We start from the raw sequence: 11525 nt of genomic DNA on the forward strand, positions 1-11525 counted from the left end.
CCCAAACTGAATTAGATTCTGTTCTTTTTTAAACTCTAAGTGATGTCAACCTACTCAGTAGATCATTGACTTGTTCAGTCTGTAATAAGCAATGCCTAACACAAAAACATCACAAGAACCTCAAGTTCAGAGGGTGAAAGATCAATGTCTCAGCCCTAAAGAAGTCTAACCAAGCAGAAGAACACCAGAAGCAACTCACACCAATCTGGAAAATCTTCACACACTCAACTCCATTTCAGAACAGTGGGATGGAATTCTGTCAGCTGTAGCAGGTACCAAAGTCCAGAGCATTAGGTTTGGCATCAGCGCTGCCAGAACGGATTTAATGAAAAAGATGCAGAAATATACAGCCTCCTGGAACAAAAATGAATGGCCTTCATTACTGACAGAACAATTAAAGTTCACAAGTCAATGTAGCAGCATTCTACCTTCAAGGCTGAAGCTCCAAACCAGATTTGTAACATAAAAGGCAAGCGATGGGATGAGAAGCCCAAGGAATCCAATGATATACCTGTCGCAAGATGCAAAATCTATTTTGAAACCACTTGGACCATTTATTGACCAAAGTCAAATGGACAACATCTCTTTTGTCTCTCTTGATGTCTCTTTTCATAAGGATGACAAGGCCATGTATTAATGCTGGAAAAAACAAATTCAACAAATCTTGGACCATGAATCCACATTGACAGTTGATACTCTCTAGGTAATCCCTCAGTAGCATTTGCTAGAATTCATGGTGATCCTCCGTCAATGGATCAGATGGATGATAAACATAAAGCCTGCAGGCCTGGTGATAGCAGCTGAAGCCTTCAAAGTTAGTGGGCTTCTGCTAGTATCAAGGTTCCACTTGTGTGTCTTTCCTTTGGAAGTAAAATGAATTAAACGCGCACACACACACACACTGTCAAACACAACATGAGGACCTCTTTATTACATTCATCAATATGACAAAAGCATTTGGTTGAATAAATTGTGAGGCTCTGTGGATTGTTCTCCAAAGATTTGAATGTCCAAGAAATGTCATCACGATCCTGCAATTGCCTCAAGATGAAGTGACTGCAACTGTTTTCAATGGAACATCTGAAACAGACTCCTTCAAAACCTCGACTGCTGTCAAGTATGGCTATGTGAGAGTCCCCACACTGTGTACATTCGACCTGGCAGTGAGTATTCACTTAATCAAAGATCAACCTGAGCTAAGAATATTAAATACATCAAGATGAAAAACACTTTAACCTCAGTCACTTCTGTACCCAAAACTAAACTGATCACCATTGCTATAGGTCACTGACAGTATGTGGATGATTGCATTGTTTTGTCTACTTGGTATCAGATATGCAAGCCACTCCCCATCTCTTCATTTCTGCATACAAGAGATTCAGCCTGTTTTTGAACATTTCCAAAACAAAACACATAATCACTCCAAATTTGGTTAATCAAATATTCCACCTTCCATATATGTTACAGGAGAGATTCAGGAAAGTGTGGAACACTTCCCATTCCTTAGCAGTCACTTGGCTCAAAAAGCCATCATTGACGAGGAGATCCAATACCAGGTTAGCTGCACTAGCTCAGCCTTCAACAAACTATGGCAACACGACTGATGACAAAGACCTCTACAAGTCAACATAAGTCTAACTGTATAGAACAGTTGTCAGGACAATACCCTTGTACTGCAGTGAGAGCTGGACAGTATATCAGTTACATATAAGAGCATTGGGAAAAATTCCATCTGCATTGCCTTTGCTACCTCCTTCATACTCAATGGGATGCTTATCAGGCAAACAGCCTTCTTGAAGCCAACTCTGGAAACATTCAGAAAAAGCTTGTAAAAAATTAACTAGGATTGACTGGATACTGTCCGACTGGCAGAAAAGCACCTCCAACACCAGGTTCTGTTTTGTCAACTCACAACTGGCCACTGTTCATGGAGAGAACAGAGACCATAAAAGGTAGGAGCAGAGGTAGACCATTCAGCCCATCAGGCCTGCTCTGCCATTCATGAAGAAAACAGCTGATCCAATAATCCTCAACCAACATCCCTCAATGCCCTTACGGATTAAAAATCTGTCTATGTTGGCCTTGACTATTCTCAATGATGCAGCTTCTACAGTTTTCTGCAATAAAAAAATTTCACAAGTTCACTAGCCTCTAAGAAAGAAATTCCCCCTCCTGTCTGCCTTAAATTGGTGAGCCCTTATTCTGCGATAATGGCCTCAAACAAAATACCACAGAAGCACTCTGAGGCACAGCAGCTTTGACATAAATGATTGGGAGGAGCATGTTACCAATTGCTCAAATTGTCCATCAAGCTGCACAATGTTTTGATTCCAAACACCCTAATGAAAAGGCAGAGCAGTGACTGAGATTGAAAAGAGAGGAAGCAAATCCTGCACTGCAGATCCTACTAGCTTCTGGGATGTCCTGTCCAATGTGCCCAAGGACCTGTGGGATAAGAACCTAGATCCTCTGTTTGATGAAGACCCACAGCAGAAACACATGACCCCGAGTAGATGTCATTCTTAAAATGAGAGATTGTGACAACATTTATTTTCACTCAACAAATAACAGCATTTGATTCCATTTGCATTTTGTAGATTAGATAGTTTTTCAGAGTTGAGCTGGCTTTTCTATGATCATAAATGGAGCATGAATTAACAGTCAGTTGCCAGACAATAAATTACAGGAAGCACCTCGATTATGAAACAAGATCTTTATAAAAGGTCTAAAAATATAAACATCATTCTTAGAACTTGGCTAGCCAGATGATAAATGCTGGGTCAATGGAGCTTAGTATTTTATACATTTTCAAATTAGAGAGACATACTTTGTACATTGTGCAACTTCAACCAAAGACACCTTTTTCAGTCTGCTCCTAAATGTAGATTAATATAAACATTATGAGGTCCTAATTAATATCCATTACCTGAAAACAATTAACACTAAATTGTACATAATATACAGAGACCCAGGTTCAAGTTCCAACAGAGATGTAAGAACATCTCTGAACAGGTTCATTAGAAAAATAGGTTAATAAAAAGAAGTGTTTTATACAATTGTACAGTTAACAAACTTCCTTCTCTTTCTCTCAATAAAGTTAGATTTATGGGGAAATTCTACTAGTGTTAGCAGTACAACAGCAGAATTCATTTGCCCCAGAGTTATGTCATAGCCTGTAAGGAGCAGCGCTCTGAAAGCTAGTGCTCCCAAACAAACCTGTTGGACCATAACCTGGTGTCATGTAATTTTTAACCAGGTTGAAGTAGAATGCACAAGTTCATATATAACTGCAGCCAAGCAGTTATTTTCCCAGATTTTTTCATGTATGAGTCAAACATGGAAAACGAGATTGAAAAGTGTGCATGAATGTTGAGGAATAGGGCAGCCCCTTCCAGTGTTAGTGGGTGAAAATATGAAGTGCTAACTCATAAGTCTACAACTTAAACCGTACCCCTTCTTAAAACACCCCTCCACTCACAGACAGACACACAAAAACTGAAACTGAACAGATATGCTTATTAAGAGCAGAAAAAAAAAGGAAACACAGTTTGACAGCACCGGACCACAGAATTCAGTGAGTTCCTTTCCTTTCTTAGTTCTTTCTTTATTAGCTCTTTGCTATTGAAATAAGGTTGTTTACAGACCAACACCCTCTTTCATCAACTGGTTAAAAATTCATTCTTTCACTGTTTTTGGAAGCATTTTATTTCTACTCCTGTAAAGTTAAAGTGCAAGGAATTGGGTAGTGCATTGAGTTGGATAGAGAACTGGTTGGCAGACAGGAACAAAATTCAGAACAAATGGGTTTATTTCCAAATGACAGCCAGTGCCTACTGGGATACCACAGGGATCAGTGCCTGGACCCAATCTAGTCTCAATTTTTATTAATGATTTAGATGAGGGAACTAAATGTAATGACTCCAAGTTTGCACGTCACAAACCTGGGTGGGACGGTGAGTTCTGAGGAGGATGCAGCAATGTATCAGTGTGATTTGATCAAGTTGAGCGAGTGGGCACATACATAGCAGATGAAGTATAAATTGATAAATGTGAGGTTATCCACTTTTGTAGCAAAAACTGGAAGACAGATTACTATTTGAGCTGTGATGGATTGGGAAACGAGGGGGTAAAAAAAGACCTGGATGTCCTGATACACCAGGCAGTAAAATGGCAGGTGCAGAGGCGATGAAGAACACAAACGATGTGTTGGACTTCATCGCAAGAGGATTCGAGCATAAGAGCAGGGATGTCTTGTGGCAATTGTACAGGGCTTCAGTGAGACCACACCTGCAGTATTGTGCGTAGTTTTGGAGTTATTATCTGAGGAAGGATATTCTCGATTATAGAGAGAGTGCAATGAAGGTTTAGTCAACTGATGATAAGGCATATGAAAAGTAATTGGGAATCAGTTAGGAGAAATCTCTTCACGCAAAGATTTGGTGGGCCTGTGGAATTCTCTGCTACACAATGTAGTGGAGGCTAAAACATTACATGTTTTCAAGAAGAGGTTAGATATAGTTCTTAGGGCTAAAAGAGTCAAAGGTTTGGGGCAAAAGCAGATCAGTGTATTGAGTCAGATGATCAGCCACGGTCAGATTGTATGGCAGAGAAGGCTTGCAGTTTCAAATGGCTGACTATTGCTTCTATTTTTTATCATATAATATTTCAACATGAGATTTCCAGATAAAGGTGAGTAGAAAGAAGACAGCTAGCCAGTACTGGAGACTTTATAATCCCTCCACATTGGAGAAACAGAGAGAGAGAGAGAGAGACTGACAGAGAGAGAGATTATTTTCTGTCCTCTCTTTGCAGACTAGGTGGTTCTCTGCTTTATCCCCACTGTTCCAGGGGAAAGTGATATCATGTATAACTCACAGTGTGCTCCAGGAAACATGATCTTTTTAAAACAGCAGAGATCTCTTTATTTAGTTTCTTTGGTTTAAAGCAGCATCTTCCATTTCTGGTCCACAGTCCACAAATAAGAGAAATAAAAAAGTGGTCTTTTGTGCTGAACTTTTACTGTGTGCAAATAATTGTTCCCTAGCATTTTCCCACTGAGCTAACTGGGTATATGCTTCATTCCACTGTCTGGAAACAAAAGCTATTTATGACCTGTGTGATCCCATTTTTGAAAAATAGATTGACAATATTTAGTAATACTGACCTAGACTATTCATTTCAGGGTGGGAATGCTGACATCCAACCAACAAAGTAGAGAGATCTGAAACATGTAACTTTATCATTGCTATCCAAGTTCCTTATTGTTAGAGCAGCCTGCCTGGAAGTCTGAGGAACATGCTAGAGGATGCTATTGTCAGCATGTTTCAGACCAGCGTGGCTGGAACTCATAAAGGTAAATTGATAACAAAATGAAGGTCTACTGCATCGTTTTGAACTCATCAACTCAGAGGCGGCTGAACAGATTCAGCCAGCACTTGCTTCATTACCCATGGTCATTGTTCTCATTCCCCTCCAGACATTCTTGGTGCCTTAAATCTGGAGGAATTTGGTCACTAACTTGCACTGTTTCTTCCTCCAGCAAGACTTACTTTGAGCAGACAAGCACTATCACAAAATATGCAACAGGTGGAAAGTGATACGTCTGGTAGCAGAGTGGGTATTTGTAGATGACAGTGATGGGAATGGTCAGTGATACAGTGCAGCACAGATGGAATCTGAAGCAGCAAGGAACCAAGCACAGCAACAGCAGGAGGTAGTTCTAGATGTTGGTACAATCAAGACAGGCCTATGAAGGCTCCATTGACATCCTCTGCAGCAGCAATGGTCACCATGGTACAGAGAAAGTGGGATGAAGCTTTGAGTGGACAGTGGGATCTCAGAATGGGAGGATGAAATCCCAATGCAATCCTCTCCAGAGTTAGCTGGTATCCCAATGTAGGAGGACTATGTGGACCCATTGGAAGACCTATGTGAATTGACAGTGTTGTCGTCCAGTTCCTCTAGGAAGGCTTGAACTCCTAAAATTGAGAAAGAACAGCATGTCATCATCTCAAGACAAAAATTTAGCCATTGTTAGTTGTTTTTCAATTCTCCCTCTGAGAATCTCCCACAGAGAGATGATAGATAATCATGTTGTGAAGGATTTCTATCTGACGATTATCATACAGATATAACACTCTCTATTAGATACCATTGCAGGAAGTGATTCCATACAGACAGACAGTAACGATGTGTGCACACTGCTTGATGTCACCTTTCATGGCTTTGTGATCAGTTGTCACACACAGAGAGCAGCAGCTTCCATCTTACAGCTGGCTGCTAAAGAAGGCCTACTCCTGGCTGATCCATTATCTCAATGCCACATACCTGCTTTCTCTCCAAACCCCTTGATGCCTTTAATATCTAAAAAAAATATCAACTTTGTTAGAGTCTTACACTTTTCAATCAATTCGACTCTCATTCTTCTAAACTTTATTAAAAACAGGCTGAGTTTCTCCTCAACTTGAAGCCCTGTCCAACTGATGGCCGTGGTATCGGCTAGTGAATCTCTGTTGCATTCTCACTATGGTAAGTACATCTTGTTTTAGGCTTTGATTAGGAAGGCATGCAACTTTAGTAATAGGAAGTACTTTTCATATGTAATTAACTCCAATGGTTTTCCAGTATTTAATCCTTCTAGTTATTCATTGTTGCCCATTTATCTAATGATCAATATGTTCTTCCAAAACTAAGGATTACTAATTTTATTCTAGGTGAGTTATGGCTAAAATGGAAATGCTCTTGAACAATGTTGCAACTGAAGCGAGGCAGTGGTGTAACGAGTGGGTGAAATGCAATCGGAGTGGAAGACCAGTGATGGTCACCAACAGTGTTTCCACTTTGCTGCTGCACAGATGTTCCAACATGTGCCAGGAAGCAGGATATTTAATCGGTTCCATGGATATGGCTTGTTACACCATATTAGGAAGTCAGTAGATTGAATTTTCAAATACCCACAGGTATCTGCAGGTGCACATACAAGATGGATACATTGTTGAAGTTACCAAGCTTTCCTTTAGTTTGGGGTCTTCCTCAAAACGCATGCACTGCTTTCCATTGGGAGCTAGCAGGCAGTGAACGAAACTGTGTCTCTCTGCACCAACTGTCCAGGAATTTTACATTGGCTCTCCATGAAACGTAGTTGTGCTGGATTACGGCTTGAACTTCACTAAGCCATTGCATTTCATGGCAAGAAAGAAAATTCCAGAAGCCCGTGAGGCCATTGCTTCATGATTTGCCATGTCTAACTGGAATACTCTCTGTGGAATATCCAGAGCACTGGTGGTCCTTATCCGGCTTTCTTCCAAAAATCGATCATTCCCAATGAGATGTGCTGTTCTGCATTGATGCTTGCAATTGACACAGACTCTCCATCATGATTCTACTGTGCCATATACAAAGGAACCTCAATTATCCGAAGGACACGTGTGGAGAGTATTTGGTTTGGTTGACCAAATTCTGGATAACGGTTTAGCCGAACATCGGGACCTCATAGTCTTGCCGGATCATAGGGCGGCATGATGGCACAGTGTTTAGTACTGCTGCCTCACACGCCAGAGACCCGGGTTCAATTCCCACCTCAAGCAACTGTGTGGAGTTTGCACATTCCCTGCGTGGGTTTCCTCCGGGTGCTCCGGTTCCCTTCCACAGTCCAAAAATGCACGTTAGGTGAATTGGCTATGCTAAATTGCCTGTACTGTTAGGTGTAAGGGAATGGGTCTGGGTGGGTTGCTCTTCGGAGGGTCAGTGTGGACTTATTGGGTCGAAGGGCCAGTTTCCACACTATAAGTAATCTAATTGACATTCCTCTGTAATGTACATTTGCTGATGTATCTTTCCAAAAGTATTCAGCTTCCCCTGTGAGGCATGTAATTGGCACATGAAGCAGCAGCAAAGATGTTGGGGCATGATTTTGCAAGTATTGAAGAGTGTGGTACTGAGAAAGCACAGCCGGTCAGACAGCATCAGAGGAGCAGGAGAATCGACATTTCAGGTATAAGCTCAAATGGTTCATCAGTTCTTCTCTATGCCATTTCTGATGATTGCAAATTCAGCAGCATTTCCACAGTGTTAAAATGAGGACAAAAATAAATTCCACAAGACCCTGAGAGGGGAAACCTTTTGTGCATAGCCAGGAGTTCACAGCTAAATCGTTAGCTTTACATAGATGAAGCTATATCTACATTGAAGGGGGACTGCCCTGCAAGTATCAAAGACTCAACAAGTACAGAGTGTTTCTTTATAATGACAATACAAGGCTGAGACTTTACAAGGGGACAATTCTCTTGTTCTGAATGCCAGGAAACAAAGTCAGCCAGCTTAGCAGTATCTTGACTTGTCAGGGAAGTGCTGATAGACAAGACTGTCCCATGCCAGGATCCTTAAACACGAAGCACAAATGCACATTTAAGAGTTTGTATGGGAATCCCTCCAGACATAAAGCTGCAGTGGCCATTTATGTGAAAATGGAATTCAAGGGTATATATGATGTGCATAATTCCACAATGTTGTGGCTCTATATATGTGACATCATAGATGTTTATCCCTCAGATTCAATTGCTCTGAACTGAACAAGCCACCAATCTACACTTGAAAATATGGGTGAGAAATGTGTAAAGTGATTGGGGAAAGGTACAAAATCAACTTGTTACAAAATGTTCTATTTATTAAATGTCTGATGGATGTGTGGGTTAATAGAACCCATAAGATTTGAATAAGGCCTGAGCTCAAGGTCATGAACAGATAGTGTCTTTGTTTTTTTGATGGAACTTGGCCAAGATGACATTAATGCATTGCACATAAATACCAAGTGTGCATAAATATATACAATATACACAAATGAGTTCAATGTTAATGCACGTAGATATTTCCATTCTTGCAAATTAGAATCATCACTTGTATATACTTCCTTGAATCTTCTTTCTGTAATAAATTTAAAAATGCAACAATAAACATGGAGCTCTGAGAAATTTGCAATTAAGTTTAACACTGTAATCAGAAAGCAGGAGAAAATAAAGATTTGATAGGGGAGGTGTGCAGGTGCTGTGAAGGTGGATGTTATCGGGGTGAAGAAAACAGGAGAGTGGGTGTCGATGAGGGTGAAGGAGCTGTGAAGGTGGATAATGAAGGAGCTGTGAAGGTGTGTTGAAGCGGTGAAGGAGCTGCATATCAATATATTGGCAGAGTGATGGTCTACTGTTCCAAAAAAAAATCAAGAAAATTGCAATTGTCTGCATGCATCAGAAAAGAAATTTTAGTGTGCGCTGTGTAAGGGCTCAATACAATAATACCAAATCTGCCTGATAGAATCATACTGATGTCAGGTGAGTAAATTACACATGTATTGCTCACATCAATATCAAGTTAAGAGCTGGCATTCAGATCTCAGCACTTTATGTCTCTCAGTGATGGGGGTACTGCCACACAGATGTGGGGGTTATCTGTAATTAAAAAAATGAGACAATGATCAAGGCCTCAAATGGATTTTCAATATAAATGTCAGAAATCAAAGAGACAGCCTGGGTATGGAGCAATTAACCTAAGTACACATTGAAAAGTCATGGTGCCTGCTCAAAGATTTTTAATGAGGCCAGTAGGATTGCTAGTATTGTGGTCACTTCAGTGGGGATGGGCAGCATGGTGGCTCAGTGGTTAGCACTGCAGCCTCACAGCACCAGGTACCTGGGTTCGATTCTCACCTCAGGTGACTATCTGTGTGGAGTTTGCCCATTTTTCCTGTGTCTGCGTGAGTTTCTTCCGGGTGCTCTGATTTCCTCCCACAATCCAAAAAGATGTGCAGGCCAGGTGAATTGGCCAAGCTAAATTGCCAAGTCAGGGGTAAATATAGGGTAGGGGAATGGGCCTGGGTGGGTTACTCTTGCGGAAGGGCCTGTTTTCATACTGTAGGTAATCTAATCAGGATCCAGTAATATAGGCTGCTAAATTTCATACTGGTTTTATACTCCATACTAGGCATGGAGCATAGAATTTATACTTAAATTCCATGTTCCTTATTAAGCATTACATTGAAAAATTAACCTCCTGCAGGATCCTCAATTTCTTTAGACTGTTCCATCTATTAATAAAACACAAACAATTGATGGCTGATTAAAGATTTTTATTGGTGTTCGAATTATTTCTTGTTATTCTGCATCCAAAGTGGTTTTAAATTATTATGTTACTAAAAATACATGACACACATTCCATTTCCATTGATGTATTTAAGTTTGAATTCTCAAATCAGCAGTTAGTCTTATTATTGCAATGCACCATGAGAAAATGCATTGTTCTACTGACCCTCAGAAACTATGATGGACTTCTCCATGAGACATGGCAAGTTAAAAATCTTTTGGCCATAACTCAGGGTTGACTACACAAGATTGACTGTTACTGAAGTGTATATCATAACTTCTTGTTAGCACCTTTCAGGTGCATTTTTAACAATTGAGTAGAGTGAACCAACATTCTCTGTAATTTTAGTGAATATGGTTTTTACCCTCTATCCCTTATCATCTAATGCCATTAACAATTATCCAGGACTTTGATGAGCAATATTATGGTTTGGTTACATAATCCAATAATTTCCTGAATGGATAAAGTTCAGATCCAGGGATTTCCCAAAAATAATTACAAGCTTCAAGTCTCAAGTGTACCTTTCTTACACAAGGTTTACTCACCAGCACAGCTAACTCATGAGACATTACATCAATACCGGTCAATTATCTTACTTCAACCACATCACCAGTGTAAAGTGATCTTGAAGCACTGGCATTATACGACCTGAAGTAGTCCTTTTATGATCTTTAATCTTGTTAATGATCATCACTATTTAGTGAAGCAAGATAACAATACAAATAATCTACCTCACATACATCTGAAGTATATGTGCTTAAAGAATTGTGGCTAATATATTCATCAAAAGATTACAACTGTGTGACTCAAATCTAAGAGGAGAAAGTGAGGTCTGCAGATGCTGGAGATCAGAGATGGAAATGTGTTGCTGGAAAAGCGCAGCAGGTCAGGCAGCATCTAGGGAACAGGAGAATCGACGTTTCGGGCATTAGCCGATGTTTCGTTCCTGAAGAAGGGCTAATGCCCGAAACGTCGATTCTCCTGTTCCCTAGATGCTGCCTGACCTGCTGCGCTTTTCCAGCAACACATTTCCATCTCTGACTCAAATCTAAACCCATGATATGTCATTATGTTTAGCTCCTCCATATAATTTCACTCCTTATATCCCAGATAATGGTTCTCAAGAGTCACATCTAAAGCATCTATTAATTCTTCCCTGAATTAATTATTTCTGAAATTCACACACCTTTATTACTGTTTCAGTAGTCATCACCATTCTGACTGACTTTATTCCTTCTGTTATACTGACACCTGCATCCAGGAACTGGAATATTTTAAAGCATGTTAACCTTTTCAAGTGTACAACCCAGAATTGTGCAAACATTTGGAGTTTATTGATGTGGACTCAAGGTGTCTGCCTCATGGTACTGGTTGCATGACTATAGGAGGCAGGA

This window comes from Chiloscyllium plagiosum, chromosome 27, assembly GCF_004010195.1.
Source record: "Chiloscyllium plagiosum isolate BGI_BamShark_2017 chromosome 27, ASM401019v2, whole genome shotgun sequence".
Classification (NCBI taxonomy): Eukaryota; Metazoa; Chordata; class Chondrichthyes; order Orectolobiformes; family Hemiscylliidae; genus Chiloscyllium; species Chiloscyllium plagiosum.